The sequence below is a fragment of the Manis pentadactyla genome, chromosome 8 (assembly GCF_030020395.1).
Source record: "Manis pentadactyla isolate mManPen7 chromosome 8, mManPen7.hap1, whole genome shotgun sequence".
Taxonomy (NCBI): Eukaryota; Metazoa; Chordata; class Mammalia; order Pholidota; family Manidae; genus Manis; species Manis pentadactyla.
The window spans coordinates 59,587,699-59,614,558 of NC_080026.1; the positions used below are offsets into that span (position 1 = coordinate 59,587,699).

The 26,860-nt window shown below is 40.9% G+C and overlaps 1 long non-coding RNA gene across 1 annotated transcript; it reads right to left on the reverse strand.

Annotated features, from left to right (window-relative positions):
• Nucleotides 1-4,022: 4,022 nt before the first annotated feature.
• On the reverse strand, nucleotides 4,023-10,586 carry LOC130684494 (uncharacterized). Its single transcript, XR_008998773.1, has 4 exons — nucleotides 10,466-10,586; nucleotides 6,930-7,090; nucleotides 4,742-4,866; nucleotides 4,023-4,292 (listed from the first exon to the last, which is right to left on the reverse strand). It is a non-coding gene; the product is annotated as an uncharacterized LOC130684494 (long non-coding RNA).
• Between the last annotated feature and the right edge of the window lie 16,274 nt (nucleotides 10,587-26,860).

Consider the following 26,860-nt stretch of genomic DNA (forward strand, 5'->3'; position numbering starts at 1 on the left):
TAGAAGTTCCTTATAAGTTCTTTCTCACACGTGATGAAATAGGGGATATAATTTTCATTTGCAGTCAAAATCACTTATCAGTTTTATTCAGAGATTACCACTTGGAACTCTTTGGAAATATTTAGTCATCCTTACTGAAAACCCAAGGCTAAAAAAAATTACTCTTCTTGATGTATGGTGCCAGTTTTCCCACGTCTTTGGTAATCCTAGATTTAGTGTCTTTTTCTCAAAGACCAGTTTAAGCTTTTATAAATGTAGCATTCTACCTTTGTATTTTGTTTTTAAATAGACATGTTACTACAAAAGAAATACATTTTCATTACAGTAAAACAGAAAAATACAGGTAAGGATAAAGTATAAATTTGGTAACATTTTAGTAGATTTTAATTTAGGCTTCTTCTATTTGTGTTTGCATATTCATAAAGAGATAAACATATATAGAAATTGATTGGGATCCCAATTGGGGATTGCATTGTATGTACCCAATTATGTATCTTTTTTTAAATTTAACATTTTTCTGTGGAGCCTCTTCCCATGTGAGTAAAACATTTGCTGACTATTCAAGCACTGTATCTGGAATTAGGAAATTTCTTCCTCCTTGAATAGTGATCCTTACTTTTCCTGCCAAACATTTTCTGCTAAGAAATAAAATTTCAAGCTTTCTCATTTGCATTCACAGCAGCAACTTCAGCTCCAAGGACTGGAGGGAGGGATCCCCCTTGGGCTTTGCAGCCTCAGTGTTGAACTGATATAAGTGCCCCCACACCCCCCACCGCTACCACCCGGCAGCCACCTTGCCCTCCTACATACCCTTACCCCCAGCCTGTGTCTCAGCCCTCAGAACAGACCCCGCCACCACCCGGACCTGCCCTCCATGACCAGAGGAAGAGCAGGGAAGGTGAGATTCCACACAATTCTGAGAAAAACCCCAGTGCATAAAGTTTCTGGGAGATGCCAGTGCTCAGGGTGCTGCATTCCAGTGTAGATCAAACGTAAATGATGTATGAATCAGCATTACTGGCAGAAATCACAGGATTACCTCCTGGTAGAAGGTGTGGAGAAGCAGGTGGGGTGGTGGGTGGAGGAGCCCTCAGGACCACTGTTTCCTCCATACTGTAAATGCCTTCACTGGTGGAAGTTTTACTTTGCATGTGAGTGTGTGTGTCAGGGGTGGAGATACTTTTCAAATAAACATTTAAAATGAAATCAAGAATTTTAGGTAGAGGTCATCTGGCTGTTTCTCTGTCATTCATTAAGAACTTTCTCTTGGGAAATGTAGTCATTTTTTCAGCCTAAAGAAATGTGCCACCATCCTTCTTCTCTGCCCACTCCTGTCTGATGTCTGCCTGAACCTTTGTCTCCCTGCAGAGAAACAGGAAGCATGGCTTGCTCCCCACTGAAGGCAAAAGGGCCCCATGCTTCAACAAGCATTCATGGGTCTTTTAATGCTTTTTAAGTGCCACTTAATTAAATCACATTTAAGTTTTGTTGGATGCCAAATCAATTTCATTGGCATTGGAACGTAAAGAAATGTAGATGTTAGAATGAAATGCGAAGCGTAGCTGTTTCTAATTCATTTTTAAATGAAATTTGGAGTCTCTAAGTTTTTTCTTCTAGTTTTAATTTTAAATCAAGTGGAGAGTTCTAGGGGCTCCCTGGGCTTGCTGCCTGAGGCCTGCCTAGCTGTTCTTGTGGTCTTGGTGGGTTCCTCCTAAAAAACCTTAACAGACAATACTTATTACAAGACCATATTTAACAGAACTATGTTAAAGATCAGTTCCTAAGGGGAGGTGCTGGGACATTTGAACAGTGGGTGTTTGAAAGGGGACCCCAAAGGAGTCTGCAGACTCTCAGTAGCAAAGGCTACTACTTTGGACACATATCTCAGACAAGGTAATACTGAGAGTTGATACTTAATCCCCCTGTGCTTTGCTGGCACCACAGCGGAGAAAATCTGAGGTGACAGCATATGTACCTTGTGGATGCCAAACTTCCAGGAGAATCATGTAGTTGGCCAAATCCAGGTGAAAGTTAAGATAATGCTAGCCCAGGGGGCTGGCATAAAGCATAAGAAATTTTCTTCCCAACCTGCTTAACCGTTTCATAGAAAAGAGTCTGTCTGGGGGATATTTGGAGAGCAGTGGGACCAGGTGCTCCAGGCCTTGCCAGGAACTGCTCTTCTGACGAAATTCCCCTCTAATGGGCCAGAGTTCACCACCTCCTCCCCACCACAAACCATGAGGCCCCAGAGTCAGGACGGGGCAGGCTGAGGGGCACTAAGCTGGTAAAAGGAAACAGGGCAGACAACATAACGACTCCTTGGGCACTGGCCTTGTGGGGGACACGGTGGAGAGAGGGCATGGGGTGGCCTTGAGAGGCAGGTGCCCAGGCTTAAAGGGGCAGCTGCCGCTCAGCTCCAGCACCCCTACTACTGTGCAGGAGGCAGCCGGCTGGTGGGATCAATCTCCTGAATGTTTACAGAAAAGCCAGAAACCTAGATGTTTCTTCAAAACTTTTGCTTTCAGAGTGTGGGCCCAATTTTTTGAAAAACACACCACCAAGTAAAAAAACAAAAAACAGAACAAAATTCACCACCTCTGGCACAGGAGTAGGGTGATCCCTTGTCCTTGTTTGCCCAGGGCCACTCTAGTTTATGCCTTTGGTCTGGGTGTAACTATCCAGGTCAGTGATGAGGTTACCTCTCCTGCAAGGCCCACAGCCCTCCTGTCAACGAGGAGCTGCATGCTGATTACTCTTTGTCCTGGTGAAACCACTTAACCCAACCATTTGGTTATGCAAACAAAAAACAAAGGCTGTTAGGAGATCTCTAAAATGAGGACATTTGAGAAGCTGAGCCCCTAAAAACCCTTATTGTTCACCGTGGCCAGTACAAAGGGTGAAGCTGCATCCCCCAGATCATGTGTCCTGATGAAATGCTTCTTCTTTACGTGAGGCACTGCACTCTGCCTGAATGGATGTGGACCTTTCTGAAAAGTGTGTTCCTGTTTAAGTAACTGTTCAGAAGAGGTCGAGAGCTGAGACCCAGAAGACTAAAGAAGAGTGGTAAATCCCTCTTCCCATGGGAGTAACATGTTGGGGGAAGCTTGGTCCAGCCTGTATTACCAATGTCCCCAGTATATAATGCTTAAGACCAAAAACATCTGACTCCTTCCAGGAAGCACTGCTGCTGCAGTCTCATGTCAGCCTGCTCTGGGCCCCATTCCTATGCTCTGACTTAATGAGTCTGGGAGCGGACCCAGGAATCTGCATTTTAACCTGTGCTTCAGCTGACTCCAGTGCACGCATAGCATCTGCACTGGGCATTAGTGCCAGACCACATCCCCCTAGGGAGCCATGGGGATCCCCTGTGAAGGCAAGGCTAGGAAGGCTATCCTTAGGCAGGTGAGAGGCGCTACTACTCCCCTCTGGGCCTGGATCCAAGGAGACTCGGCAGGCTTGGAAGTCCTGTGGCAAGAGAGAAGCTGGTCTCCAAAGCACGGAGGTAGGCCGGGGGTTGGGCTTGGAAATGTCCCATGACTTGGACCCTGTGAGTGTACCCAATCATCCCAGAGCCTCCAGCAAGCTCTGAGCTGCCATGTGAGATAGAAGGGGGGATTGCCTCTTCTTCTCAGTCTGTGTCTACTCTTGGGCTGGAGGGAAGGACAAGGGGGAAGGAACATTCCCCCACCATGAGCACAGCAGCAACACAGGCCTGAGCAGGCAGTGGCTCAGGAACCAGCTGGAGATGACTTCAGGCAATGTGGAAAAACACCTCCCAGAGGCCCAGAGCAGGGTAGGAGGCCACTGGGGTGCACCTCCTATTACTCCTGTGCAGAGGAGGAGCACACTGAAGAGTGTGGACTTGTCATTCCACCATGAGGAGGACATGTCTGAGCAAATATAGGCTTTGCTTGCTAACCTTTCACTTGTGCCCATGAGCCAGAAGGGCCAGGCAGCAATTGTGTTACACATATAAAAATGATTTGTCTTCCAATACGTATAGTAAAAACCCACACTTATATTAGTGGTCTTTACTTCAGATAAGAATCAGTGCAGGTACTCCTGCCCTCGCAGAACAGGGAGACTCCAGCCAAGGCTGGTAATGATTTGTGGTGGTGGTGGTGGTGAGCCAAGAGCAGCAATTCCAGGAGAGAGGGGGACAGTTGAGGGCAGGCCACGAAGCCCTAAGGATGGATGGGATTTCGGCCTTGTCCAGTCTGCAGACACCTTCCTTGCAGCCGTGTGATGTCCTGCCCCGCGCAGGGGGTGAGCCTGTGGCAAGGGAGCCTCCGCTGCCAACAAAGGCACATGTGGAATAGAAAAGTAGGTTGAGAGCCACAGCTACACAGGTTTTATAAAGTGCTCTTTCCCCATTAACTTTTATTTTAAACTTAGGAGTACATTTCTGAACCATTATAACTATTGTCCTGCAAGTCATCCCCCACATTCATAACGGTTTTCCACATCTTTTAAGTCCTCCCACTGACTGGGACCTTCTATGCAAACACAATCTGCTTACCCCAAGTTTCTCACAGTTCCTCAGCATGAACCCCACCTTGCCCTTTTCTGCCCGTCTCCTGATGCTTTCTCCTCCTGGAGTGCCCATGTATATTTTCTGGCTGACAAAACCTGGCTTGGCCTTCTGGTCCTTACTCACCTATCAGGCCATCCTCAAAGCAGTCCCCACCCCAACCCCACTCCTGCCTATAGCAGCAGATAAAAGCTCACAGGTGTTTCCTACCATGTGGCATTCTGTGCTGAGGATGCTGGCTTCCCGGTCTCCCCAGTCCTCTGCACGAGGTGCTCATCCCTGAAGACTTCTCTTTGCCTGTGTGTTCTGGGTAAGTGGAACCAAGTTCAGGACTTCTGAAAACAGAAGTGGGAAGTAGTGATGGTTAATTTTACATGTCAACTTTACTGGGACACAGGGGTCCCAGCTATTAGCTTAAACATTACTTTGGATGTGTCTGTGAGGGTGTTTCTGGATGAGGTTAATATTTGAATCTATAGAGTGAAGCAGAATTCCTCCCCAGTGTGGGTGGATCTCATCCAACCAGCTAAAGGCCTTAAAAGAACGGAAGGCGGGGAGAGGGAGAGCTGGCTCTCTCTGCCTGACTCTTTTTGAGCTGGGCCATAGCATTCTGCACTCAAACTAGAGCTTACACCACTGGCTCTCCTGGTCTCAGGCTTCACACTCAGAGTGGAACTATGTCACTGACTGTCCTGGATCTCCAGCTTGCAGATGGCAAATCAGGGAACTTCTCAGCCTCCATAATCATGCCAGCCAATTCCTTATAATGACCTTCTTTCTTTGCATATATAGAGAGACACATAAATATTATAAATATATATGTATGTGTAAATATATGCACACTCAAATATCATAAATCAATCTATAGACAGATAGATAGATAGAGTATATATATTGGTTCTGTGTCTCTGGAGAACCCTGACTAATACAGAAGTCCAGACTGTGGCCTCTCTTCAGTCACCCAACTCCATCTACCTCACAACTCCACCATCTTAGCAGGAGCCTCCTGATCCATCATGGCTACTGAGCTGCAGCCATCAGGTCTATGTTGCAGGCAACCAGAAAGAGGAAGGGGCAAGAACAAGGGTTTGCCCCCTTCCTTTTAAGAAGAATTCAGACGCCCCACATGATCCTCCATTTACACGGCCAAACCTAGGTGCAAAAGGAACTGGGGAATGGAGATCTTCAGACAAGCAGCCACATTCACTAAAACATCTTATTACTAAGATAGGAAGAATGGCCATGTGGGACAATTAGAAGCCTCAGCCACATGCTGGCATAAAGCAGATGCTCCCAGGATGTCTGCTATATGCATTAAAGGGGGCTCAGTCATCACTGGAGGCCCATCATGCCTGGTCTTGTGACAAGCAAGCACTGTAGGTCTGGGAACATTTCTAGGCAGTTCACAAGCCCCTCTCCTCATACCCTTTCCCCCTCCTGGACACAGTAGGTGGGCTCATCAAAAAGTATCAGCTCCCCCTAAGTTAATCTATAATATAAGGACAGCCCACATAAAATGCCCACAGGACTTTTTGGAAACAAGGACAACTGATGATAAAGTTTGTATTGAAGTATAAACAAGCAATGGAAGTCAAAAAATAGAAGAGAAATCTGAAATTGACAAGCAGGAATGTAGGGTATGATAAGGGCTTCTCAAATCAGGGGGCAGAGTGCTGTTCTAAAAATGTTGTTAGACACCTGGACAGCCATCTGGAGGAAAGTTGGATTCCTATCAAACTTTATCCTAGAATAAATCCCAGATGGATCAGATACTCAAATGTAGTAAATAAAATCACAAATTTGAGGTGTTGTTAAACTTAGATTAAAGAAGGCCTCTCTAAAAATGACTCAAAACCCAATGACATAGACAAACAAATGGATAAATTCTACTCCATAGGAATAAAAAGGATTTTGTGTTTTAAAAAAAATGCATGTAACATCAAAGATAAAAATACATATAGAGAAAAGCATTTTCAACTCATATCTTTAATCTATACAGATTTTCTACAGGGGCCCCAAGCCCAGCATCCCAGCTCTACCCCTCCCTTTACCAGAACAGGACTCAAGTAATTTTTATAATTTTCCAAAAGTGACCTGGAGTCTGCTTCAACAACGGATGACAATAATAATCAAGCTAAAGTACACATAAAATAAACCAGGCTTGCGCAACAAGTTTCAAAGTTCGCCAAAATTAAAAGCCTAAATAACACCAAAGGAGGCTCGGAGCAGCTGGTGATGAGACTCCAAGCTTGACTGATTCTTGTCTTTAAAATGTTCCAGTCACTTAAATATTCATTACGGATTCAGCATCACTAGGGAAATGGGTTAAATGAGTTAATGAGCTAAATACCACAATTCACAGTGGAAAATATCCAAAACTACTTGTTGATTACTATACCTTCTGAAGCAAGCAATGGAGTGGCACTAAATCCAGGCAGCCTAGCAACATTTGAGTAGATGTGCCTTCCTGGAAACTGTCCTGGGAGAGACATCCATTCTCCCTTGTTTTAAGTAATGCTTCCAAAACACCTAAGAGTATTTCAATGGTTTTCTGCATTACTGAAAAAAAAAAGAAAACTGCTAACCTTGTGTTTTTAATTGTCATAAATAAAACTTTTCTTAATCTGCTACAAATATTAGCACTTTATTTGAAGGGCCCCAGTATTAGTACCATGAAGTTATTTGTGTTTCTAAATGTCTTTCTGACCAGCACCCACATATTTGCCCCTCCCATGGTTCTGTCCACAGTCCTCTTTTCCCTGTACACTCTGAGGTCACATCCACAGCCTCAGCTATCACTTCCAAACATCCTTCTCCAGCCCTGACTTCTCTGCTAAATGCTAGATTCCAAATTTCAGGAGTCTGGTCAGGAAATTTTCATCTTCAAGCAGCTTAAGCCAGCTACAGCTGACTTAAGAAAAAAACAGGAACCGTATTGATTCATCTAACTGAAAACTACATGCACAGCTTCAAGTTTGGCTGGATACAAGCACCTGGTCAATGACAGCGGGACTCCGTCCCTTGGAGTGCTGGCTCCATTCTCATGCAAGCTGACACACAGTAGACAAAATGGCCATCAGCAGCTCCAGGCTGGCATTCCACCAGCTTAGCAGCCTTAGTAGAAAAGATGCTTTATTTCCCCAATAGTTTCAACAAAAATCTCAGGACCTTTCACTGGCCCAGGTTGGGTCATGTGTCCATTTCTGAACCAATCCCTGTGCCCCGGGTTGGTCATGCCTGGATGACATGCTCACTTCTGGAACTGTAAGGCAGGGGATAAATCCTATTGCAACCAAAAGGACTGAGTGTGGGAAAGACATTAGCTTCCAAAAGGAAAACAGAGGATCTGTTTCCAGAATAAGGGAGAAATGGATGCTGAGTAGCCAAAAATCGCAGTTGTTCCACATCTCCCGAACACCTCCAGCTGGATGGCTCACAGACAACCTGCGGTAAACCCCACACATCTGCTCCCAACTCGGTTTCTCTGACTGTATTCCCCACGTTGGTTAGTTATCAAGGACCTACTTACTCATTCTGGAAATTCGGGGACAGCCAATTCCTCTTTCGCCATCTTCTCTTGTTCCCGCTTCTGAAACACTGCTTATCAGCCTTCCCTCAGCACTGCCGATGCTCTGCCCTCATGTAGGATTTCCACCTCTCTTGCCTAGATTCCTACCTTGTTACTCTGTCTTCCTTATCTCCTCTGGAAAACCACTCCTGACATTGCTGCTAAAATAATTTTCTGAAGTATGAACTGGACCCTGTTTTGGCCCCATGTATTGTTGGTTTGGGGCAGTCCATCCTCCTGCTGTGCATTCTTGGGGACCTCCCCACCCTATGGGCCCTGGTGGAAGGTGAGTCTTGAGATGAGCAAGAAACCCACCTTGGTCAATTGGATCCACCTGCCTCCAACCTTGACTCGAGAGCTCTTGGCAAAGGATGAGGAGAGAACAGATCATGTGTTCTGTGGCTCCAGCTGTGGCAGCTACATCCAGTTTCTGAGGACAGCCAGGGTGAGAGGACAGCCAGGGCTATGAGGCCAGCCACAGCACCCAGCATCCATGAGGGTAGTGGTGCAGTCTGCCATTTCCACAGCCGTGACCATGGGACTCTCGCAGGCCTAGTCTGGGTGTGACCTGGCTGTTCCTCTGGCTCCAGAGGCTTTGTCCCTGTTCTGTATCCAGCCTGCTTTTCCAGGCTTCCTGGCCAGTCTTTAAGCTCCCTGATTCTCTTCAAACAGTTCCTTTTTAGCTTTTCTCAACCAGAGTCAGCACTGTTGCTCACAGCTGTGAATCCTAAGACTCCTCTGCATGGCTTTAGGATAAAAAACTCCAGCGGAGCTTCAGAGACCCTTGTGATCTGGGCCTCACTCACCTCTCTACCTGCCCACTGCCTACTCTACAGCCCTAAGTGACCAAACCAGATGCTTCTCATTTATGGGCCTTTGCCCTGCTGTCATGTACCATTTCACCAGGCAAATTGCTATCCAATTGAAAGAGCTCCTCTTGGCCTAATCCTTCTCCATCCCTTCTCTTTCAACAGAATGGTGGGCTTCCTCCTCTAGTATCTTGCAGCCTCTGACTTCTAGGTTTTGAGTGAATGCCTGGCATCTTGTATCCGTGTGCCTCTGCCCCCGAGACGGTCACAGAGCTCCTCAAAGTGGCAGCAATGTCATCTTTTACGTCTTTGTGCCTCCTGCCCCAGAGCCTGGCACAGCAAGTGTCACACAGTGAGCCCTTAACACATTTGTCAATAATTGAAGTCTTAGGAACTAGAAATCAATTTTCAGTCTATACTTATTAAAGGGGCAGCGTGGCATTCTTTCTTTGTACAGCAGGCTGTAAAGTGTCTTAACGCCTTGGAGAAAAGTGCTCAGTACCAATTGTCACTGACAATTTCTTAGCATCTCCCTTTGGGGATCAGCTGAACTGCTGGAGAAAACTGCCTCCCTAAGTTCTTGGTAGTGGGAAAATCTCAGGGACTGTAGGGCAGAGACGACTTGGCTCTCTCTCCTTTGGCCTCTGTGATGGACAGTGGCTGTTCACTTCCAGTGCCTCCCTTCCACCTTCTTGCAGGAACAGCCTGGTGTTTTATGAATCCACTTCTCCCCTACCCTTAGTCTACGTGGTGATTGACAGGGATGCCACACTCTCCCTGCAGCAGCTGAAACTCATGTTGGCTAATCAGAGCTTGACACCCCCAAGATCACAGTGATTGGCTTTGCTTAGGCCAGTGTGAGTTACGTTTTCTATCACTTAGAAACCAAAATGTTCTTCATGCCATCAGCCACCAAACACAACAGTGGATGCTCAGCAAGATTAAATGAGCACCACTAAGAGCAGCTGGGGCCCTGGGCCACCTCTCACACAGGAGCTGGGGCAGCTCCCTGCAGGCCCAGGCACACCCCACTCCAGTCTGGGGCTTGAATCACCCACCCACCCTTGCAGGAGCTGACTGTGGTCACTCACTCATCTTCCTTTTAGGACCCCCGAGTAAGCCCACTCACCCAGAGAGGGCCATGCACAAAGCAGAATTTATGGAAGCTTCCCTGGGAGACAAGGTGGCTTCTATTGCACACCCCACAGCAAGGGCTCTAGAAACCGTCCTCACAGCTGTCTGTTCCCCCAGTCTCTCCTAGGTCTCTCCTGGCCTGGCCCAGCGCTTCCCCCTCTTCCCATCTCCCCAGGGGCTCTGCCTCCTCCCGCTTTCATAGGCAAACACTTTCCTATTTCCTCTGCCAGCAAACTCCTCCCCCTTGTCTCAATTCTAGGCAAGAATGGACTGCAGGCTGAGAGCTTTCACTGTGTTACCTGTTTTGAGCAAGGAAACCATGCCATGCCCTTCATGAATGTTAATGAGTTCTCAGGCCTGGGAGCTAACAAGCCTTACTACCCGGATTTTTAAAAACACTGTTTCTGAGAGTAATCAACTTACCCCTGGCCACAGGCTGGATGGGGGCAGAGTCAGGACGCAACCCAGTCTGTGTCCGTGACCTTGATTAAGGTAAGAAACCAGCGTGGACAAGCCGCGCGCTGACGGGCGTGGGAGAGAGGAGGCAGAGGCGCCGAGGACACGTCATTCGATGCCCAGAAAGGTGTCCAAACATGTCAGGGCTTTTGGCAAAGGTGCTGCAGTACAGATTGTGGAGTTTTTCCTGAGAAAAATGATTGTGCCGGTGATGTGTTTGGGAAAATCACCCCCATTTCCCAATTTGATGTTCAGTTTGTCCTGGTGATTGTTACTTTCCAGACAGCTTGACCTGCTCCTAACACGAGTTATGCCCACCCTGGCTTGCAGAGCAACAGGGTGGATGCAGCCTTTGTTGTTCAAAGCACACATTTCAAAAGGCTGGAAGACCCCAGGAAAAGTGCCCCCAACACCTTTCCTAAACAAGATAACTTCGTTTGAGAAAATGCCTTGAAGTTTGGTCAGAGAGAAGCATGTGTGTCATTTTATGGACAGGGGGCATAGAAAGAAAGAAAAGATGGCTGTTTTCTTAGTCAGCAACACAATATTCATGGTTTTAGATGGAGAGTCAGGGCCAGGGTACAATTTACAGACCCTCACCTTCGGATCTGTATGCTGAAAAATTACTCAACCCCAAAATTCTCAGTTTTCTCCTCCATAAAATGGGGGTGGCAAGAACACCTTCCTGGTAGGACTTTTATGAGGATAAAAATGAAAGAATATACTAAGGAGCAGAGCCCAGAGCCTGGCACATGGTTAAGCCATAATAAACGTCAGGGAGTATTCATCTTTATCATTATCCTGCATGTCTCATTTTTATTTGAAGGATGTACATTGCTTTCCCCATCAAGACGAAGATGAAGTTTGGTTTTTAAGAGCCTCTGCAAGAAAGCGGCAGCATCTGCTTCCTTTGGCCTTTCCTTTGGGTCCAGCAGTTCTGAGAAGGAACTGACTGTGGGATAATTTCATTTTGCACTTCGGCTGGAAAGACAGGGACAGACAGCATGGGAGGCAGATAATTTGTAACACAGTCCAACTCTGGCCTCCAATTTTTTAGAATGCCCTCTATTAGGAAAGTTGGGTATTCAAAGGAAAAATAGGTCACATCGTCTCTTCCCACATACAGCGGTAACCCCATGAGCCAACAATCAGAACTACATTGACCAACCTGGTCAGACACTGACAGCTACCGCAGATTGACCACTGTGTCAGGTGCTCCCCTGACAGTCTCACTTACTTCTCAGTCAATCTGAGGAAGAAGCACCTGAGTCCAGAGGCAGCGTGGCTCAGTGGCTCAGGATAAGAACACTAGATGGGATTCACAAACAACTGGATATGGGCCCCAGCTTTGTGAGCTTAGGAAAGTTACTCAACCTCTCTGAGCCTCAACATCTTAATCAGTAGCATAAAAGTAATACATGTCTCTTGGGGTGTAGTGAGAATTTAGAGGTGTTACTAGGTGGAACACACCAATAACAATGGCTGGCACATAATAAGTACTTGGTAAACAATGGCTGTTATTGTTCTCACACCTATATAATGGCAGAGTAAGTAGAATGGGTATCTATAGAATGTTGTACCCAACATCCATATTCCCATCTTCTGGAAACCACACCTCATTTTATTTTAGGGTCCCTCCATTCATTCATTGTACACAGTCTTGGATAGGCTGTCAATCAAATTACTCCAGGAAAGATATGGATGGCCCAATAAATGCCAATCAGGAATTCCTCCCTGGAATTGGACTCTTAAGGAGAGTGACAAGATGACTGAACATAATCAGAAATCTAGGCATTCATCTTAGTAAGAACATGGACCAGGGTGTCCATTAGTTCCTGCTGCCCAGATCTCCAGCTCTATTCTGGTTGTATCCCTGCACCCCATGAGCTACCTCCCAGGCTTCCTGTGTGCAAATTCCAGGGGTAACTTCTCTTTCAATGAAAGAATTCTAAGACATTCTTCAAGAATCTTCCTACTTCAGCACATCCTTCTGCTCCAAATACATACAATGACAAATAAAATTTTCAAAGAGTACTCTAGGAGACAGTCAGCTCAAAAAAAAAAGATACCATGTTTGGGGCCAGAAACAGGACAGGAATGCAACATCGTACAGAAGCCATAAACCTGCTGAGTTCTGTGGCTCAAAGCGGGCAAGATACCCAGGAGCTTGGCTTTTTTACAGGGAAGAGGACTGAAAGTATTTCACATGAGATGGAGAACTGTCTGCAGTCTCTCTGCTTAAACTCAGATGTTGAGATATAGATACCCTGGTAAGGAAATAAGGTTGCCACAAACTCTGACCCCCTGCCTGGAGCGCCAGTTTATTTGAGGCTCTGGATCTCAAAAGGAGGATGGGAAAAGAACCTAGAATTAATCAAGACTGCCTGCTGGCTTCTTGTCTAAGCCTAGGATTTCTCTAGCATTACCAAAGGGTAGGATCTGTAAACCTCCATTATAATGCATGGTTCTAGGTGAGAATAGATGTGGTTTGTGAAAACATCAGCAAAAATGGCAAACTGATGGACAAGGCAGGAGAGAAAACAACTCAGAACAAAACAAAAAAGCCCTAAAACATCCTACTCAAAATAAGCCAGCAAACCAATATTCCAAAATATATGGGGAATGCAAATACTGAAAAAAGATAGCCAAGAAAATTAACAATGGGAACATGAATTCACTCCAGATAAAATTGTTTATAAAGCAACCTGAAAAATACTTTAAAATTATCATAAGTTTTTCAAAGAGATTTTTAAAATAGTGTTTATTAAAAATAAAATTACTTTTAAGTAGGCAGAAATAAAGACTGCATACTAAAATGAAAAATCAAGTAGGTATAAACAACTTAGAAATCTTGGAGAAGTATAGCCATTGAAAGTTTTCAAAACTCACTAGAGCTAGGGTCACTTTGGAAGATAATTTGTCAGTTTCTTATAAAACTGGACTTATTTTTGCCATACAATCCAGTAGTCATGCTCTTTGCCATTTACCCAAAGGAGCTGAAGATGTATGTCCACAGAAATACTTGCACATGGATGTTTATTGCAACTTTATTCATAATTACCAAAACTTGGAAGCAACAAAGATGTCCTTCAGTGGTTGAATGGGCAAATAAACCCTGGTACACACAGACAACAGAATATTATTCAGCACTAAAAGGAAGTGAGCTATCAAGCCATGAAAAGACAAGGAGGAAACTCAAATGCATATTGCTAAGTGAAAGAAGCCAATCTGAAAAGGCCACATACTGTATGATTTCTACTAGATGACATTCTGGAAAAGGCAAAACCATAGAGACAGTAAAAAAAAAATGAGTGATTGTCAGGGGTTCGGGTGGAAGGTGGTAGAGAGGGATGAATAGGCAAATCACAGGATTTTTAGGGCACTGAAAATATGATACTATAATGATGAAACTATATGATCTATATATGACCTGTTTGATACTATAATGATGGATCCATGTAATCATACATTTGCCCAAACCAACAGAATGCACAACACCAAAAGTGAGCTCCAATATAAACTATAGACCTTGGGCGGTCATGATGTGTCAATCGTAACAAATGTCCCAGTCTGACAGGGATGTTGGTAATGAAGGAGGCTCTGCATGTGTGGGGGCAGCGGGGACGTGGGAAATCTGTGCCTTCCCCTCAATTTTTCTGTGAACCTAAAACTGCTCTTAAAAGAAAGTCAGTTAGTTTTAGAAAAAACTCCCTAGATAGGATAAATTCTTGATAGAAACTAGTTGAGGAAAATATTAATGAATTGAAAGATAGTACTAAAGAATTTACCCATGATACAAGGTACAGAGACAAATTAAAAAATATATCTGAAAAACCCATTATGAGACCTGAAAGCTACTTTGAGATGTCCTAAAAAATATCTAATAGGGGTTATGGAAGCAGAGAATGGAGAAAATAGCAGAAAATACATTTCTGAAGAGATAATACCTGAGAAACTTGCAGAATTGAAGAAAGGGTTCTCCAAGTGTACTATGAGTACCAGTCAGCATAAAGATAAATCTACTCCTAGAGAAACTGTGGCAAAACTGGAGAACATCAAGGGTAAAACATTGCAAGAGAGAAAAGACAGATTGCTAAGAGAATGACAGACTGATGACAGCCTTCCCATTAGCAACAATGAAAGATGATGGAGCAATAGCTTCAAAAGGGCTGAGGGTAAGTCAGACAACTTAGAATTTTTAGAATGCCAGACAAACTATTATTTATGAATGATAATGAAAGGATTTTTATTCATACAAAGATTAAGGGGTTACCACCTACAGAGTCTCACTAAATTATAAAGGTTTGTTTTAAGGGTTCCCAGGATTTGTTTTACTGAGGTGCGGTTAAGACCTGAAGACATGGAAATGACTGACATGAAGGAAGTTTTATACTCACAGATCCCTAGAAAAAGGCATGGCACACTGCACAGGATGGCCACATGGGGAAGCACCAGGGTCAGTCTGAAGGCAGAGAGTGGGCAAGAGCCTTTATTGCAGTTTCTGTGGAAAGAAATGGACAAGGAAGAGTAAGCAGATTTAGGATTGACTAGTTTGAATAATTTTGGCAGGCTCTGCGGCAAAGGGTCCCTAGTTGTGTAGTGCCTAGTGTGGGGTGATCAGGGCAGGTGGATGGGGTCCAGAGTGTAAGAGTTCCCTGAAGGAGGTAGTGTGGGTGTGGGCTCTGGACTGCTTGGTCTGCCTGTGAAAGTCATGCTCAAGGGGAGTTGTTTACAATCTGTAAGGATTGACTAGCTCTAGGAGGGTGAGCAAGACCCCAATGTCAAAACATCAGAAAATGTGGAAAATTTTAAAAACTTGATTAATAGAAGGTTGTCTTTCAGCTAAAGTATAATGAACCTGGAGAGAAGTTGTGAGATACAAAATACAATGCAGAGCATGGCATGAATAAAACATGCCATTAAGTTTACTTAGCAATAAAAACAATAGTACAGGTATATTAAAGTAATTTAATTTCTTTGTCTAACAATGTTGTTTTTAGACAAGACCAACACGGTACTTACTCAATGGGTAGTTAATATTTGAAAAGTTCTTTGTTCAGGAGGTTATAAATACCAAACAGCTCAAGTGATTTTCAATAAAAGCATACCCCCAGAGAATGCATGCTAAATGAATTAAAATACCTATGGCTTCCAAACAATCAGAAGATAAATCGGATTAAAAGGAAATTTAAAATGCTTATTCAACAGAAGATAGGATAAATAAAATGAAAGATAGTCTACAATTTGGAAAAGGATATTTGTAGCACATATAACTGCCAAGATTAGGTTCCATAATTTATAAACACCTCCTAAAATTCAACATGAGAAGAAATAGAGTTTCAACTGTATTTGTTAGATTGTATTGGTTTAAAAGTACATACAGCATATCTAGCAAGACATTAGAATTTGATCCAAGTGGTTGGTGGGTACGTTGATGCCTGTTCTCATATTCCCCTTACTTTTTGGTATATTTTAACTACTTCATTTTTTTAAGAATCAGAAAGAAGCATAAATATTAAAAGAAGATCAAAACATACCCATTTGATTCCCAACTCTTTACTTTCACCACACTAGAAAGCAAACGCTCACTGTGCCGGCCAGAAGGGGTCTCAGCTGAGAGCTAGCAGGCCCACTGGTGGAGGAAGGGAGCTTTTGGCATGGCTCTGCCAAGCAGAGATCTGTCTCCCTGCTGAAGGGAGTCCCTTTCTCTCTGCACTTCCAAAGGAGCTGAAGGCTCCATGCGGTGGCAGAGGTGGTCCTCCAGCTGGCCCTGCTCCAGGAAATCCAATCCCATTTAGTGTGGTTTTCCCACCGGGTCTCCCATACGGTGTCTAGCTACAGCTGCCAATGGCTTATGGCTGAGAGAGGCTAGAAGGACACTGTTGTCATTTCTGCCCCTGGAGCTCCAAAGGGCTGCTCACTCCCCAGCATCTCAGAACCCTTTGGGCTTGGGGCATTTGATACAAAGCAAATCCAGTTCAGCTGCTAGCCAGAGGAAAACAGGTAAATTGGAGAAGTATTCAGGCCATGAGAAGTTTCAGATGGCGCATCCTTTTCTTTTTCAGAGAATTTAAACTTCAAAGATACAAATTTTATAGAAGTTGCTCCTTAAGAGACATTTTGGGAGTCCCAGGCAAGCGAGATACTCCACTTTAAAGCCCAAAGGCACATCAATACATCAGTGTTCAGCCTATAGTTGCCAAGCTTCTGTTGACTGCAAAGAACTTACCTCTTGGAGATATCTCAAGGGCATTCTGCTGAATGAAGAAAGCCAATTCCAAAATGTGCCGTACTGGATGATTCCATTTATATAACATTCCCCAAATGACACAATTATAGAGATGGAAGAGAGATTAATGGTTGCCAGGGGTTGCCAGGAGACTAACGGGGGCAGGGAGTTGTGACTCTAAATCCATAGCATGGGGGAGATCTTAGTAGTGGTGGAATGGCTCTGTGTCTTGAATGCAGACCTAGTTACCCAAGTCTATATCTGTGACAAAATAGCAAAAAACTATGTACACACATGGCACTGTCAGTTTCCTGAGTTTTATATTGCATTAGTTATATAAAATGTAACCCCTGGGAAAGCTGGATGAAGGGTACATGGGATCTCTGCTTCTATCTTTGCAACTCCTTGCAAGTGTTATTTTAAAATTAAAATTTAAGAAAAAAACTTAGTTGTATATAAATAGTTAAACCTATAGACTAGGGATCAGCAAACTATGAACCACATCCAGCCAACTGCCCATTTATGTATGAAAATCTAAGAATAATTTTTATATTTTTGAGTGGTTGAAAAATATTAAAAAGAGAATGTTTTGTAACACATGAAAATTATGTGAATTTCAGATTGTCGAGTCCAGAAATGAAGTTCTACTGGCACACAGCCATGCATATTTATTTATGTATCGACCATGGCTACTCTCCCCTCACCTCAACAGAGTTTAGTTGTTACTACAGAGAGCATATGGCCTGCAGAGTCTAAATTACTTACTGTCCAGCTATTTATGGAACAAGTTTGCCAAACCTTGCTTTAGAACCTTTAGGAATTCTATTACTTCACTATTATGAAAAATACTGCAATAAAAAAAATCTTTTACTTCTATGTGCACATGTGTAGGAATATCTCTATGATAGAAACCAAGAAATGGAGGCATTTTAATTTTTAATAGATATTGCCAAATTGGCCTTCAAAAATGATGGCTGTAGGGAACAGCTTCTGATAATGTGAAAGGGGTTTGAAACTCCTCCTGCTTTTTTGATGTTTTAAATGACAACATTTACCGATGCCAGACAAAATGTAACTGGAAAGCAACTAAAAGCAGGGGGAAATGGATGGGATATGACTCTTATGAGAAAAGAGCAAAGGAAGCGAGAGATATGTGCAATGAACTCTTCCTCTGAGGGCATCCCCTTAGGGGGCAATGGAGAACAGAGCCCAAGTAGAAAGTGTCTTCTAGAGCTGAGGAGTCAAAAGTCAATGTAGGGCTGCCACTGTGGCTGCAAACTGAGAGGGCAAATTCCAGGGGGGAGGAAGTCACAGGTGGAGACCACCAAAACATGTACACAGACTTCCTTTAAATCCTTGGCTGACTTATAACCTACAAGTACATGAGATGAGATTTCAAGGAACTTAGTGGAAGACAGCAGCCAGAAAGCTAAAAAGCATATTTTAATAATTGCCTCATGCTGAGGAATTGGGAGTTGGGAAGTCAAATTCTGCAACTTAGAGAAGCTTGGTAAATTCAGAATTTCCACTGAAATCTTGGAAGGATCAAGTTTTTGGAGTAAGGACCACTTACTAAGACTAAGGACTACACACTGGCAGTATTTCTCAGCCTTTTTATGTTGTTGTTCTCATTTTTTCTCTCTTCACCCCTGCTGAGGAGAAAAATTAAATTCCCCTATTGAGAAAAGTCAAATACTAAAAAATAGCATTTTGTCAGGTAGGGTTGTGGACCACAAACTATTATAATATCCAAGTATTTTTCACCACCACCAAGAACCAATTTTCAAACCCTCCGGGGCAATATTGCTCCTGTTGAGAATGCATGTCTTAGGAATAAGAGAAATCCAGAAAAAAACTCACTGTAACAAAGCCTAAAACCAAGCCTTTTTGTTGGATCGAATTGATCTCCCAAAAATCTGTCTGCTAAGTCAAAACTCAGAAGTTTTCTTCTTCTTCAGAGAAGATAACATAATTCAGAGTCTCTTACAATGTTTATCACTCATAATGCCCATATTCAGTAACTGTTATAAAATTGCTAGACATGTGAAGCAGCAGGAAAAAGTGACTCGTGCCCAAGAGGGGAAAACGAGATATAGAGGCATATCACAGACAAGCCAGATTTTGGAATTAGCAGACAAGGACTTCAAAAGAGGTATCATAAATATGTTAACAAACTTAACAGGAAAAGATAGGTTTAAGGGGTGAAGTGATGTGACATTTCCAGAGAGACAGGAATACTCAGGAAAAATATGGTACTTCTAGAATTGAAAAATACAATACCTGAAGTGAAAATCCATTGGATGGGATTATTAGCATGTTTGGACACCACAGAAGAAATGATCAGTGACAGGAATCATCAAAAGTGAAGCACAAATAAGAAAAAAATGAACAGCCTCAGTGACCCCAGGAATGATATCAATTCGTCTAACGTATGCATGATTGGAGCCACAGGAGAGGAGTGATGGGCAGGCCTTGAAGGCATTATGCTGAGTGAAATAAGCCAGGGACAAACACTGTATGTTTTTTACAGTATGCAGAATTTAAAAGAGCTGAACTCATAGAAACAGAGTAGAATGGAGGTTGCCCCAGGAGCTAAGGCTTGGGGGAAATGAGTAAATGTTGGTCAAAAGGTCCAAATGTCAGCTATGAGATGAGTAAGTTCTGAGGCCCTAATGTACAGCATGGTGACTATAATTAACAATACTGTATTATAATTTGAAAGTCAAGAGAGTAGATCTAAAATGTTATCACCACATACAAAAAAGGGTAATTATGTAAGAGGATGGTGATGCCTAACCTCACACAGGTAATCATTTTGCAATAGATGTGTGTGTGTGTGTGTGTCAAAGCATCACATTGTTCACCTTAAATTTACATACATTAAATGTCAATAATGTCTCAATAAAGCTGGAAAGAGGAGAGGAGATAAATAAATGGAATATTGTGGAGAAAAATGGAATATTAAAAAATTAATTCCAAATAAGGCAAAATAAGAGGAAAGGTGGAATAAAGAACAAAACAGACAAACAAAATGAAAAACAAGATGATAGGTTTAAATAAAACCATATCAATAACCACATTAAATATGACAGCCAACCAGTGTTGCCCAACAGATTTTCTACATATATAATAGGGTAGAAAAAATATTAGAAAAAATACAAGTGAAAATTTGGCAAATCTGATTTAAAATATCAATCCAAAACCCAAGAAACCCAACAAACTCCAAGCAAGATAATTGCAAATAAAATCACATATAAACATACTGTATTCAAACTTCAGGAAACCAAAGAAAAAGAAAAAATACTGAAAGCAGCAACAGAAAAACACATATCATTTGAACACTCAGCACTTCAAATACTGCTGACTTCTCATCAGAAACAATGGTAGCCAGAAGAAACATATTTCAAATGCTAAAAGAAAGAAATGTTAAGCAAGAATTCTATGTCATGAAAATATCTTTCAGACATTAAGATGAAATGAAGATATTTTTAGACAAAGAAAGCTAGAATAATGGGTCACCCACAGTATAAGAAATGTTAAAGAGGGAACATGTTAACAGATGGAAATTAATATCCATACAAAAGAGTAAGGGATGCCCAATATGGTAAATATGTTAGTAAATATAATACATTTTGCTTTAAAAACTACATAAAATTGAATGTTTAAAGCACAAATAATGACAACTATTAAAATGTTTGATAAATCAGCACAAAGAATAGGAAGGGGAAATGGAGGTATACTGTTGTGAGATGGTTCAACTATTTATGATGTGTTATATTATTTGATCATTGACTGTGATAAGCTGAAGTTGTATTTGGTAAACCTTAAAGGTATTAACAAAAATAGAAACAAAAAGGTATAGCTAGTCAGTTGTGGAGATAAATGGAATATTAAAAAATTAACTCCAAATAAGGCAGAATAAGAGGAAAGGTGGAATAAAGAACGAATCAGACAAATAAAATGAAAAGCAAGATGATAGGTTTAAATACAACCATATCAATAACCACATTAAATATGACGGCCAACAGTGTTGCCCAACAGATTTTCTATATTGATGAAAATGTTCTAAATCTGTGCTAATACAATAACTACTGCCCATACATGGCCACTGAGGACCTGCAATGTGACTGATATGACTGAGGAACTGAATTTCTATCTTGTTTACTTTTAATTATTTTAAAGTTGAAAATCTACATATTTCTGGATACTCCATTGAACAATGAAGATCTAAACAGTCCAATTAATAGGTGAGATAATCAGATTAGAAAAAAATATGAAGATCCAACTATATGCAGTCTACAAGAAAAATCGCTTTAAATATGATACTGATAAGTTAAAAACAATAGAAATATATGCCACTCAAACACATAGAAAGCTAGAGTAGCTAGATTAATATTACACAAAGTAGAATTTAGGATTATTAGCAAGAATAAAGATATGATAAAAAAGAGATCAATTCACTAAAAAGATCATTCTAAATACGACTGCATCTAACAGCTCTGAAACATATTAAAAAAACTCAAAGGAAAAAATATAAACTACTTATATTTGTGAGAGATATACAAACATCTTTTTGAGACTCTGGTTTCTTTTGAGTATACACCCAGAAGTGGAATTGCTGATCACGTGTTAATTCTATCACTAATTTTTTTCAGGAACTGCCATAGTGTTTTCCACAGTGGGTGTACCATTTTACATGTATTGTGGTTTATATTTGGACATTTTGACACTCATTAATTATAAGACTAGATCTGCCCCAAAATCAGAAAGGATATAAAAGTCTTACACAACACTATCAACTAACCTGTTGTAATTGGTATTTCTGAAAGTGTCCACCCAACAACAGCAAAATAAACATTCTTTTCAAGTTTACACAGCACATCACCAAAATAAATTATCTCTGGGCGGCGGGTGGGGTGAGGGGACTTGATAATATGGATGAATGTTGAAACCACAATATTGCTCATATGAAACCTTCATAAGATTGTGTATCAATGATGTCTTAATTTTTTTTTAAAGGTGGGGGAACTAGGGTTAGGAAAAAATGGTAGGAGGGAAATGGACCAATTATAGATACCTATTGTGCTATTTGAATTATTTACCACGTTATGTTCTACATCTTCATACTTTGGATTCCAAAACTTTAAAAAAATTGCCTTTTGAATAAAGAACTATGAAGAATCATAAAAAAAATTATACTCTGGGCCTTAAAACAAGTCTCAATAAATTTGAAAAGGTTGAAATAATATAGATATGGTCTCTGACCAAAACAAGACTAAACTAGGAATCAGTAACAGAAAGATAAGGAAAAAAATCCAAATATTCAAAAATTAAACAATGTATTCCTAAATAACTCATGGGCCAAATAAGAAATCACAAGGGAAATTAGAAAATATTTTGCACTAAAATGAAAATACAATATATTAAAATTTGTGGTGTGCAACTGAAATACTGCTTAGAGGGAAATTATATTAGAAAATAATGAAGGTCTAAAGCCAGTGATCTAAACAAGTACCTAAAATAACTAAAACAAAGCAAATGAATCTTAAAACAAGAAAATAAAGATGAAAGTAGAATTCAATGACATGGAAAATGAAAAAAATATAGAGAAAATCAGCAAAACCCAAAGAAGGTTCTTTGAAAAAAAAATTTTAATTGAACAACTCTAGCTAGAATTCTTAAAAAAAAAGGAGACACAAATTGCCAAGATCAGGAATGAAAAAAGAGGTATCACTACAGAGCCTCCAGATATTTAAAGAATAAAGAGGATACTATGAAAATATATCCCAATTTTTAAAATCACATTAGCAAAAAATTTACTCTTAACCATTTTTAAGTTTACAGTTCAGTCATATTAAATACATTTGTAATTTGTATAACCATTACCATTATCCATCTACAGGGCTCTTCACCTTGTAAAACTGAAACTCTATACCTATTGAACAGTACCTTCAATTTCCCCCTCCTTCCAGCCTCTAGCAACCACCATTCTACTTCTGTCTCTATGATTTTGACTACTCTAAGAATCTCCTGAGTGGAATCACTGTTTTTGTAACTGGCTTCTTACACTTAGCATAATGTCAAGTTCCACCCATGTTGTGGTGTTATGTCAGAATTTCTTTCCTTTTTAAGACTGAATGTTCTGTTGTGTAAACACATTTTTCTTATTTATTGATCCACCAATGAACACTTGGGTTGCTGTCACATTTTAAATATTGTGAATAATGCTGTGAACATGGGTGTACAAATCTCTGAGACTCTAATTTCATTCTTTGTAGTATATACCCAGACTGGAATTGCTGGATCATACGGTAATCCTATTTTTAATTTTTTGAGGAACTGCCATACTGTTTTCATAGTGGATGTACCATTTATATTCCCACCAAGGGTGCACAGGGGTTCCAATTTCTCTGTATCCCCAATGCTTTTTTTTGATAGTAGCCATTCTAATGTTTAAGGTAATATCTCGTGTAGTTTTGATGTACAATTTTATTCCAAAAAAATTCAACAACTTAGTGAAATAGACAAATTCCTTGACAGACTCTGTACTACTTTGCTAGGACTGCCATAACACAGTACTACAGACTGGGGGGCTTAAATAACAGAAATTTATTTTCTCAGTTCTGGAGGCTTGAAGTCCAAGATCAAGGTGTCAACATGGTTTCTTCAGAGGCCTCTGTTGGCTTATAAATGGCTTACCTTTTCCCTGTGTCTTCACATGGCCTTCCTTCTGTGTGTTCCTGTGTCCTAGCTCCTCTTCTTGTAAGAACACCAGTCATATTGGATTAGGGCCCTCCATAATGTCTCATTTTAATTTTGTTAACTCTGCAAAGGCCAAATCTGAATACAGCCACATACTGAAATAATGAGGGTTAGGAATTCAACATCTGAATCTGGGCAGAACACAATTCAGCCCGTGACAGATGCAAACTACCAAAATTCACTCAGGAGAAAACAGACATGAAAAGCCCTAAGTTAAAAAAATTTAATTCATAGTTTGAAAACTTTCCACAAAGAAAACTCCAAGCTGAAGTGTCTTCACTGGTTAATACTACCAAACATTTAAAGGATTAATGTCATGTCTATACAGTCTCTTCTCAATTGATATCAAAACCTGACAAAGACATTACAAGAAAAAAGCTACAGAACAATATCCCTCATAAACAGATGCAAAAATCCTAACCAAAAATTTAGGAAATCAACTCCATCAGTATGTAAATGGATAACATAGTCAAATGGGCTTATTCCAGGAACACAAAATTGACTTAATATTCAGAAGTCACTAATTGTATGCAACCATATTAATAGACTAATAAAAACCATATGATTATCTCAGTAAGTGGGGCAGGTGGGAGGGGAGTGCTAAAAATCCTACATCTATTCCATATTAAAAACTCTCAGCAAACCAGAATAAACTTTACTTAGCCTTATAAAAAGTATACAAGAAAAAAATTGGTTAACATCATTGTTAATGATGAAAAAATAAATTCTAAGAACAGGAACAAAGCAACTTAACTTCTATTTGACATATTGCAGGAGTGCAATAAGGGAAGAAAAATAAAATGCATAAAAGACTGCAAAGGAAAATACAAAACTCTACTTGCAGATATGACTGCCTCTGTAGAAAATCTAGTTTCAGGAAATCTATTTTTAAAAAGAACTAGTAAGCATGGTCACATTATATAAAAATAAATTGCATTCCAATAAAAACAATGAGAACTTTCTAAAATTTTAAAAATACCATTTATGATGGCTTATATTTTTTTCACAATGCGCTATACGAATATACTAAAAAACTGTGAAACATTGCTGAGCGAAAATTAAAGATATAAATGGAGATACAGAACATATTCGTAGACTGGAAGCTATTTCTCCTGAAATTGCTATCTATATAAACAACACAATTCGTCAAAATCCAGCAGTCTTTTATTGTTTAATAATAAATCTTGAAATTAGGTAGGTAAATCTTCTGTGTTCTTCCTTTTCAAAGTTGTTTTGACAAAATGTTACATATAAATTTTAGAATCAACTTGTCAATTTCTACCAAACAGCTTAATGTAATTTGGATGGGGACTGTGTAGAATATAAATTGATTTAGGAAGAATTGATTCATAATATTAAGCCTTCTATGGACATGGTGTCTCACCATTCATCAAATTTCCTCTAATTATCTCAGTAATATTTTATACATTCGGTGCACAGGTCACGCCTCTTTTCATATTTTTGATGCTAAGTAACTGTACATAGGTGCAAAGCTAATTCAATGGTTTTTTTAAACAAATGTTACAGAATCAATTGGATGTCACTACAGAAAATACTAAATCTTGACCCTTTTCTCATATGCAAAATAACTCAAAATGTATATTTATAGATGTGTCTATAAATTCAAAACTATGAACTGTCTAGAAGAAAATACAGAAAATCCTTCTGCCATTGGGTTAAAATTTTTTTACTTAGGATAATAAAAATGCAAGCCATTAAAAATTATAAATTGGACTTTATGAATATTAAAATTTCTTACTCTTAAAATACAAGCCACAGACAATATTTGCAATACATCTGAAAAAGGACTATCCAGATTATACAAGCCCTTACAACTCAGTAACAAGGAGCAAACAATAATTCATTTTTTAACTTTATTTGCTGTAGTTGTCCATTTACATGCTGTTTTAAGAAATATATCCCATGTAGCCTTTACCTAATTTCCCCCAGTGACAACATCTTGCAAATTATAGTATAATGTCACAGCCAGGATACTGACATTGATACAGTCAAAAGACAGAACATTCCCATTGTAAGATTCCCTGGTTTTCTCCTCCTGGGACTCCTGTTAGATGCATGTCAGGACTGGGGGATCTACAGGTACTCTATGTCTCTTTGTAATTTGATAAAATACATCTTTATTCTTTGTTCTGCTTTCTTGGGAAAATTATTTGGCCTCAATCTCCAAATTTATTTTTTACTTCAGCTGTGTCCATTGCTGCTATTCAAGACATCTATTTAGGTTTTAGTTTTGGCAATATTTGGTATTTTCTAAACATTTTTTTTTAAGTGGTCTATTACTGTTTCCTAGTGACATCCATTTTGTGTGGTTGGTTTTCCTCAGTTTGGTGATCTCAGCAGCTGGTCTCCAGTGGCCTGCGTGCAGCCTTCCTACACTGAGTGAGGAATGAGCGGTGTGCTATGGGCTGGATGCGCCACCCATCCAATTCCAGCCTATGGGCACCCAGCCCAGCCCTGGCACCTCTCAGGCTGCATCCCTGCCCACTGCCATACCCAGACCATTGGTTCTCCATGGGGGACCAGGAATGTATGATATGGGAAGAGCTTTTCCCAAGGGAAGCACTGTGGTGTTGTGGACAGAGACCAATCTACATAGTAAGTGACCCTGGGAAATAACTTAAAGTGAACCTCAATGTCCTTATGTATAAAATGGGCATAAGCCTAGCATGCAAAGCCATGGTGAAGATTAACTAGTATTTAGTAATATATGCTGAACACCCAGGCCACAACAGATACATTATAAAGGCAGCTATAATTATTTTTACTTCATGTCACTTAGAATGCTCCTGCATTATGATTTAGAGTACTCCACTGTGTTTGTGGCTGATGGAACATCACACTCTGTTCTCCCACTTATGTAGATTTTTCCAATTTTTCCTTTAGGTTGCCCCACCCCAACCCATGGTCGATATTTCTGGGTCTGCTCCACAGGAAGCTCATCTCTCCTGGTGCTCCTTCAAATACCACCTCCTCCAGGGAGCCTTCCTTGACTCCCACAACCCTCTGCATTTACCCTGACATAACTTTTTCACCTCAGGGTCCAGCATCTAGCACAGAGGAAATGCTCTGAGAAGGGGATAAATGAGTAAATGACTTGCAGAAAGTAAAACATCCTTCCTGTGGCGGCATTCCCAGCATCTTTGCAGGGAAACAAAACCAACAAAAGGCTGAAAAGCAGAGATGCCCACAGATTTGCAAATATTGCCTGGGGCTCAAAGAAAAATCTACCCCATGGAGGCAGATACTTTATCCTCTACATGTTTCTTTTTTTTTCTTTCTCCCTGTCCTCCACCCTCTCTAAAACATCTGCCCCTTGCCCCAGTCTCACATGAAATAAGAACAGAGCTCTC